The sequence below is a fragment of the Scatophagus argus genome, chromosome 15 (genome assembly GCF_020382885.2).
Source record: "Scatophagus argus isolate fScaArg1 chromosome 15, fScaArg1.pri, whole genome shotgun sequence".
Classification (NCBI taxonomy): domain Eukaryota; kingdom Metazoa; phylum Chordata; class Actinopteri; family Scatophagidae; genus Scatophagus; species Scatophagus argus.
In genome coordinates, this window is record NC_058507.1 from 19,649,648 (window position 1) to 19,658,649 (window position 9,002).

Genomic DNA, 9,002 nt, shown 5'->3' on the forward strand with positions numbered 1-9,002 from the left:
GATTTTTCCATAACACATACTGTACTACTTTGTATGAGTCATGGTCAGCATGGGCTGACTTGGCTTAAGCTTTAATGAAACAGCCTCAAGGTGTAGTCACTGACTAAACTCACAACTGTTTTATAGGTGCATAAATTAAATTAGCTGAGTTTTATTTTCAACTGAGAGTAAGTTAGAGCTAGAAAAGTTTAAACCAGTTTATAAACGCAGCTGACGTGTTTGCCGTTTCTCTGTCTGTCTTGAATGCGCTTCAGCACCAGGAGCTGTCCATCGCTGCAGCTCGGTCCTCTCTTGTCCTCTTGTGGCTGCCATAGCCTGGTCGTTTGTTACATTAGCTGATGGTAGGTTAGCCTTAGTTAGCTGTTAAACTGTTAGTAGTAGCTAAGTTTGACAGTTTGTTTTTTTTTTATTTTACCACTAATGAGTGTCGGGTAAAGCGTGTTGTCAAACCCTACGGTTCAGTTCGTTCACCTCTTCACGAAATGTTTCCCATGTCAAGAGGTAAGACAACTGAGGAAGAAATTAAAAGAAAAGTTTTACTTCGTAGTGATGTTAATGTTATGTTAGCGTTCTGACTTTTTGAAAAAGGACAACTATAACTTTGAATAGGTTTAAAAGCGTTTTGTCCTGCGTTGCTAGAAAGTTTTCCTGACCATTTTTACGGTTACGTTGCCGCCGTGTGTGTGTGCTAAAATCCCCGTAAGCATTGAACATTTCAGTGAATCCTGATGACTTCGTGATGACGTGATGAAAGCTAGTTTTTGTATATATAGGTTAACCTTACAGTTAAGATTAGATGTTATACACCTGCTTAAGCCAATATTTGTAATTCCTTCCTTCCTGCAGTCTTCTCTGTGGACATTGTTGTTTCGTCATAACAGCAACAAAACAACAACAACAACCAAAACATAAAAACGCTAATTGCTGTTAAGTAGCTCAGTGAGCTAGCTGGCACAATAGGAGCAGGGCCTGGTACTTCCATACTTAAAGCAATGCAGTTATTGAAGTTAGTTACACCTGTGCTTGATGGGGCACAAGCTCACAACATATCGCTCCTGTTTCACCAGGCGTATTCTAGCAAGTCAGAAGAACAAAATTTGTAAATCTCCACTTGAATATTATGAATTCGACACAAGTTTAAAGACACAGTAATGTGAACTTTTGTTACACACCCATGCATTTAAATAAATAAAAATAAATGAATAAGCACATTAAGCAAATGCATTAGGGCACATAAAAGTTGCGAAATTCCCAAGCGGTGTAAACTATAGAATTTTCTTTGGGCGTTTTGACCACCAGACTGATTCACATTGTAATGACTTTTCAAGAAAACTAAGAGTGTTTAAAACAACCTCTGTACATCCAGATTTTAACAGTCAGCCCTGCCCTGCTGTGTTTGTGAGCCTTTTAATGCTGATACATGAGTGAGTATCATAATGCAATAACTGCTTCAATGTTTATTTCCGGCTGGTATTCCTAATGTGTCACAGTTTCTCAAATTACTGGCATTTCCCTTATCCATGCTCTGTCTTTCTCCCTCTCCCTTTTGTTTATTTGTTTAAGAATGTGGGGTTAATTAATTGTGCTTGATTGGCATTAACATAGCCAAATAAGAATTTGAAATTGCTAATATTGAACGCCTTGAGGGCATCTGTGTCCCAACCCACCAGGGTACTTATCATGCCTTCCTCAACTGCTTGGCAGCATTGTTGGAGAGAGCAGTGCTTGTTGAGTTTGTAAAATACTGCTGCATAGCATTTGTTTATTGTTGTTGGGAAGATCAAAACGATGTACCTCATATACACGTATACATATACTGGATTGGAAGAGCTCAACATAGACCCTTGTCTTTGAATGTTATTCTGAATATTTATGTGTAAACATGAATTTATTTGAATATGTTATTGCTTGTTGCTGTCAGATGAACGTAAAGTCCCCAATATTCTGACCCGCCTATAGTGTGGCTGCCGCATTTTCAGCCCCAACTGGTAGAAAATGAATGAATTAGCACCTCTTGTCCGGTAAGAAATGAACCTAATTTATAATCTAATTATGATGATGTCTCAGGGATCAAATTAGCATTCTCTGTGTTTGCATATCTAGGTAAATATGGAAATCATCACATTGTTATTCCCATTTTCATTCACACAAGAGTGCACATGAATGTCACCCTCTTTATGGTTTGAGCATGATTATATTGTAAATAATGTCCCCTGTTTTGGAGCAGTGCATTACCAGTGCTCATCACGGAACACATGGCTACAACTAGCCTGTTTCAATACTCATTCATCTTCTCCGCTCTTAATTCTGGTGCTCAGCCAGCCTCGAAGCTGGGAATGGGGGGGGGGTGTTAATTAACAGCAAGTCAGCGAGAAGCCAGAGACTTCCTTTAAGTTTGCATTCTGTTTCTCTTTCAGCTCTCTGAATGATCCCAAACCAAATAATGTGCACTGAACCACGAGTGGAGCTCATTTTGCCCTTTTAAACGCACAAATTTGCGTCTCTCCCATATGAAAGAAATGCACTGCACATATTCCACATGGCTCACTATCACCCCCATCCCTCCTCTATTCTCCTTCTCTTTCCCTTCCCTCCCTCACTCCCTCCATCTCTACCAAGGGCCCGTGGGAAGAACTGACTCTGGGAGCAGACAGTCTGCAGCCCTGAATAAATGTATAAGAGGGAGAAGAGGAAGGGAGGGCACATTATCAGGCAGAGAGAGAGAGGGAGGGAGAGAGAGAGAACATATTGAGTGTTGGAGGACATACATGCACAGTGTAGAGAGAGAAAGAGAGAGAGAGAGAGAAGGAAACCAGTTCAGCTTATAGGATTGGAAAAGGAGAGGGAGAATTTTAGCTTCCTTCTACTGTCTCTCCCTCTCCTCCCAGCACAAACACGCGCTCATACACATTCCCACCCTCTCTTCCTGCCACACACATACAGACACACACTCACACACACACGTACACAGACACACACACACTTGCACAGAAACACATACACACACATACACTTACAGACACACACAGACACAATTGCTTTAGGGTATACCAGTCGTCTTTGGCAGTCCTCTCCTTTGTTGTTTTTGCTTTTGGTTAGTCTCAGCGGCAGCACGGCGTGCGCCTGTATCGCTGGGGTGGGTGCATGTGTATGCGTGTGTGGAGTCTGCGAGGCAGTGTGTGAAGGATGCCACTAGCAGTACCCGGGTAAGTCAGCTCCTTCCTTCTTTCCCTTTCTTCCTTCCTCTTTCTGCCTGTCTTTCTCCTCTTTTTTGTGCTTTTCTTTCTTTTCTTTCTCCTCTCTGATCTGCAGTCTCTTCATCTCGCTTGGGATGCTTGCTTCTCTCCACCTACCGTACACACCCGTTATGTACAGCACTCTCTCTCCCTTTCTCTATTTCTCTGTGCTCGCTCTGCATGCTTTCTCTCTCCCTCACTGTCTTTCTCGGTCTGCGTTACACCGTCTCCTCCCAACTGTGCTCTCGCCATCCCTCCTTCCTTCGCCTGTTCCCTCTCTCTTCTCTCTCTCTCTCTCTCTCTCTCTCTCTCTCTCTCTCTCTCTCTCTCCAGGCTGCGCCTCATTGGTGTGTCCTGATTCCCTTTTTCCATTAGGCTCCAGGCCCATTGGTTGCCTGCCTTCCAACCATTATCTCTACTCTACCACCCCTCTGTCATCCTTTCTCCCTTCGCTCTCCCTCCTTCCCTCATTCCCAGTCATCTCTCAAGTCGTAAAAATGATTTGCATGCAGGAGGAGAGCAGAACTTTGCAGTGAGCACAGTAAGTGAATTGGGAGAGAGTAAGGGAGAGAAGTGAAAGAAAGACCGAAAAAGAGGAGAGGAGACGCATTCTGGGAGGAAAAGTTTAAAGAGAAGACTGCAGTTGGTAGGTAATTTGTACTTGTTTACGACATCTTATGTCTTTGCTTTCCCACCTATGACATAAGGTACATCTGTAATCTTGCAAAGATAGTGTTTTAGTGGAATGAAAAAAAATCTGCTTTAATCTGAGGCAAATCAAGGAATTGCGAGTCTTCTATTCTACACAGTTTTCTTGTAGTGTTAGTTGCTCTACTGTTGTTACTTGTTGTTTAGACAGGTTTAGGACTGTGATCGTATGGTACTGGTGCAGTGACTTCAGTGAGATAAAGTAACAGCTGTCTGAGATGATTTGGTTATGTTGTTCTGGCGTTGCTAATATCATGTTTATGTCACATTGCTGTTGACACTCTAGAATTGCTCTGCATACTAAAAAATAATAATGTTTTCCCTCTTGAGTGCAGTTTTAAGAAGTATGTAGTAGTAGCGGGCTAATGGAAGCACCCATTTAAAAGTTTGTTGTGTAAGTTTTGTGCTCCTGCTGTGGATAATGATGCACTGCAACCTTAAACTCTGTAGGAGAATAGGATAGTTTCCTGAAGACATTTCTTATCATTTTACATATATTTAGCCTAAGTAGTATATTATTACTATTATCACATGGCTGTTATTTGTTTATTTTTTATTTCGCTTATCAGTCTCTCATATTTGAGCTGTCTATTGCATTTGCTGTCACTCTCAAGTCCGGAAGGTAGCGGGGATGCTGTTTGGCATCTGTGGAAGGTGGCACTGTCAGAAAAATAAACAAAAAGATCAGTTACAGCGGTGGAAATAGAGGCAGAGAAGAAACTGAGGGAGAGAAATGAGAGAATTTGAAGTTGGAAGAGAACTTGAGTTCCCAACTTCAAACAGTAAACTCTTTGGTTGAGTTGCATGCATATACACACACACACAGATACGCTCATGCGCTATTCCCTTTGGTTTATATTTCATACAGTATTTTTCTGATTTGTGTACAAAAAAAGACTATGCAGATGTTGTTGTGTGTGCCTGTGTATGCTCCCGTGGGTGGCATATACTGTATACACACAGCAGAAGGCAGATGTGCTGCAACATGTTTCATTCTGTCAAGACAAACAAAGCTCTGATACAAAGTGTCTGCTCTCCCTTGCCTAAAGTGTGTCAAAATTAATGTTTCTCATGTCAATAAATGATGTAGACAATATTTGGTGATGTGGGGATACTGCAAGGGACTGGAACAGTGCGTTTTCCATGCCAGTCTTTTTTATGACAAGAAATCAACCTACATTATGTAGGCGTAGTAAAGGACTTCTTTTCATAATATCCATTTTACTATCTTTAAGTCTTTAGTTTTATAGATTCAGTCTGATCTCAGTCTTTTATTTCAAAACCATCATTAGGGAGAAGCTTGTGAACCTTGCAGTCATTCCAGGCTCTCACAATTTCCACGTTGTAGTTTTAATGTTTTAACTTCAGTTTCTATCACAAATTAAGAATTGTGAGCTTTGGATTTATTGTAGTTTTCTTTGCTGCCTTGTATCTCACACAGGCTTGTGTCACATTATTGAAGCAGAGGGGACAAGCTTGGCATGATGTGAAGCCATATTCTTTGCAATGTTCCTTTAGCTGGAAGAGGAATGAAAATGTCTTGCTTGTTAGGGGGTAGACTTGTGTTGGTGTGCCGAGTGTGTGCGACTGTGTGTGACTGTGAGCGACTGTGTGCGTGTTTGTGCCACCATGGTGCCTGATGTGCTTTGCTGAGCGAGCCGAGGACAGGGAGACAGCCGAATGTGATTAAATTATAGAGGGAAAGCACGCTACCCGGGTCTTACTGAGACCAACATTGCGGGAACCCCCCCTCCCTCCCTCCATATTTTCTCTCTCTCTCTCTCTCTGTCTCTCCTTTCCTCTCTCTCTGGTATGAAAGTAAAAGAACCCAGCCCCTCACAATCACAACAGTCTAGTCAGAGCTGGAGGGGAGAGGAAATTGGGTGTTGAATATGGACTGTAAGATCATAAGAAATGTACTGATGCACTGTACTTAGGTACTTTAATGTGGGTGTCTCTCTGCTAAGTATGTTCTATTTGGTTATTGTTATAAACTGTAATTATGTATCTTATCTATTTCAAAATACACCCCCCCCCAAAAAAAAATGTATGGCTTCAGACTGAGTCTAAAGAATGGATGGGTGGGGGTCTTAACTCCAGCCTTGCGTGGGAGATACTGTATGTCCCTTATTCCTCAGCAGCCTAATGAATGAGCAGCAAAAAGCCTCCTGGGGATTCCCTGCTTGCAATCGACAGAGGTGGATTGGGGGTGGGGGGCAGTTATGCGCTAATATTAGCCTCCATGTTGAGTGACTGGATCACACATCCACACATTATACTTAGCATGTCTGACCCATACAGTATCATAGCATGACTCTGCAATCATGTTAGGTACAGCAGAGATCTCATTTTCGCATAAAAAACCCCAACAAAATATGCATTTACATAAACATAATATTATATTCAAAATAACATTTTAATTTGCACCAAGCCAACACGTGTAAGTAGTTTGTTTGAAGGAAACAAGTGAGGGATCATCCTTGTCACTACACTCGCAGCGGCTTCCTGTAGGGGAAAGGATCAGGAGGATCAGTGCGAACCTCATACGCCCTCTGCGTGAAGTTCCTCGCTAGCATGTGAAAAGGCTGCTGACAACATGTTTATCATGAGGAGGAGACCACAGTACAGAACAAATGCATTACAAAGCAGAAAGAAAACTTATTAGGATGAAAAAAAAAAGATTCATATTTCAGGACAATTAGAAGTATTATTACATTAGAAATTGTGTTTCTGCAACAAACTGGTAAATATGATTTAACCTTGAATTACATGTGAGCAATGTTTCAGAATAACTGCCATCTGCAGCCTGTGCTGTTCTGAATTCAGCTCCCAGTAGCCCCTGCTTCCTCCAGCTCCACACCAGGAGCGTATCTCCCCAGCACAGAGCAGACCACCCTCTCTCCCTGCGGCTAAGACGGACTTACAGTGCTGGCCTTCTAACATATCCTTCCCTTAACATCAGACTGTGGTGCACCTAGAAAAGTGCCGGCCTGCAGTGTTGGCCCACGCTATTGAGGCTGTCTGCCGTCTCTCCTTGCAGTGAGTCATAGCATGACACAAATGGATTAAGCAACACCTGGGATCATTTTAAACATTTCAAGGGGTAATTTTATTCGAGTAGATTTTTCTTTTTTTCCTTTTCCTAACTTGTATATAGACCAGAAGGAACTGCCTGGGGTTGTGTGAACATGTATCCTCTCAAACCTGTAAGCCAGGATACCATAGAGAATCGATTCTTTCTTCCAATCAGCTTCAGTGACGTGGTCATACTAGGGCAGAGAGGCGATTGATCTATTTGAGCAGACACAATGTCAATACTGACGTCTGCTTGGTGTTGAGATGTTGCTGCTCTCTTGTCCTTCACACATGCATACCTGCTACGCTCGCTGCTGTAGGTTATTAATTACGACACATTCATCACCCAAATTCATGATTGATGACACTGCAAAACTTTACTTTGGCCACATTACAATTTGGAACTACTGTATTTTAGAACTACTTTTATTAGGGTCATGACAGGTTTAAGCTGAAACTAGTCAAACATAGTACACAGTACATTATTAATATTTGATACAGTTACACAACCAGATACCACATAGTTAATCTATTCTCTTAGCAGGTACACTAAACACTGATGTTTTTGTTCTTGTATATTCGTTTTATGTCAGGTAAAACCAATAAACAGGAATGCCTCCATCCAAATGAAGCAAATATGTCTACAATTTACCTTTGCAATATGAGAAGAGGAGAAATTATTTTTATGAAAACACCTCAGGGTTGGGGTTAAGATGTCGTTTTTGATGTGCCCATTTTAATTTCATATGTAGAGGGATGTACTTGTATAATTGCTTGCATAATTGGAAGCTGTCATGTCACAGTTGTCATGTTACATTACTTGTTACTGGCAGAAGCAATAACATTACATATAACATGTTACCACCTACATCTGCTTGTTTGTCCATCTTGTAAAATAGGAGCTTAGACAGAATTTTGTTGTGGGTATCCCACCAAAGACAGCACCACAAGTGCCACCATACATACGCACACCTCTGTGCCTTTACTCGGGAAAAGCATGATCTATCTCCTGGCGGGCAGGCCAATTAAAAACCAATCAGGCTGCTCGGAGTACGCTGGTAATGGGAAAGCCACGGCAATGGAGGAAGTGGGGCTGATTAATGGACATTTTCACCTTGTGGCATAACAGCCTCCCACAGGCATCCATCACCTCAGGGGACAACATTCACCTACCCCCCCCCCAGGCCCACACCCATGAAGCACTGTCAGACATATTGAATAAGTTGCAAATGTCTGAGTATATGATGATGATCATAGTACCGGGCTAGGTTATACTGGCCTTGTAATAGCCTGTCTGACCTGTACGCCATTGGGATCATTTGTAAGACTGTCCAGGATGTTTTTTTCTACATTTTACAGGGTTAGATATGAGATGCCATTTCAGATTTTAGTGGGTATATGGTCCACTACTCTGGAAATGCAACTCCTGGAATGTTTCTAATAGTATTAATAGTTGGACCTCTGGCCTCCACTGGTGTTTACAGGCTTTTGAGTTGATGTTGCTGCCTATTTATGTCGTTTTGTTAGGTAAAAGCTGGACTTTCCCACAAGATGCGCACACATTTTTAACAGTAGAGTCAAGACGCTCTTCTAAGGAGGAGTGGAAACAGTATTTTTGTCTTTCCCTCCGGTGCCATTGTACGGCAGCAAGCATTCAAAAGAACAGTATTAAACGGTGTGAGCGAGGTTCATTCCATTTCGGGAGCTGTGACCTACTTCACACAGCCAGGCAGCTAGCTGTAAATAAGGATTTTCATAACCTGGTTTGGCCTTTTCCCATTAGAGGCACAACTGTGCCTTGAAGAATATTACAAAGAGCACAGGAGCAGCTGTTTAGAGTGCTGCTATGATATCATCAAAGCACTGACCTTGAGTGTGCTTGTGGTGTTGTCATGCGATTACAATTAGTACTGCATTTAGATTGGGCTGAATGTGGTGTTTGCAAACCATGACAGAAAGAGAAGGTACAAAAGCAGGCAATTT

General features: G+C 41.9%; 1 protein-coding gene across 7 annotated transcripts in view; it reads left to right on the plus strand.

The window, feature by feature from the left end:
- The first annotated feature begins 284 nt into the window (after window positions 1-284).
- The window catches only part of myt1lb (myelin transcription factor 1-like, b), a 92,518-nt gene continuing 83,800 nt past the window's right edge, over window positions 285-9,002 (plus strand). For 6 of the 7 annotated variants that reach the window (XM_046413588.1, XM_046413590.1, XM_046413593.1 and 3 more), the window contains exon 1: window positions 285-501. The gene's annotated coding sequence lies outside the window, so the exon portion shown is untranslated. Of the gene's footprint in view, window positions 502-3,532; window positions 3,883-9,002 lie in introns of those variants that run through there. The other variant, XM_046413589.1, reaches the window with a different exon arrangement.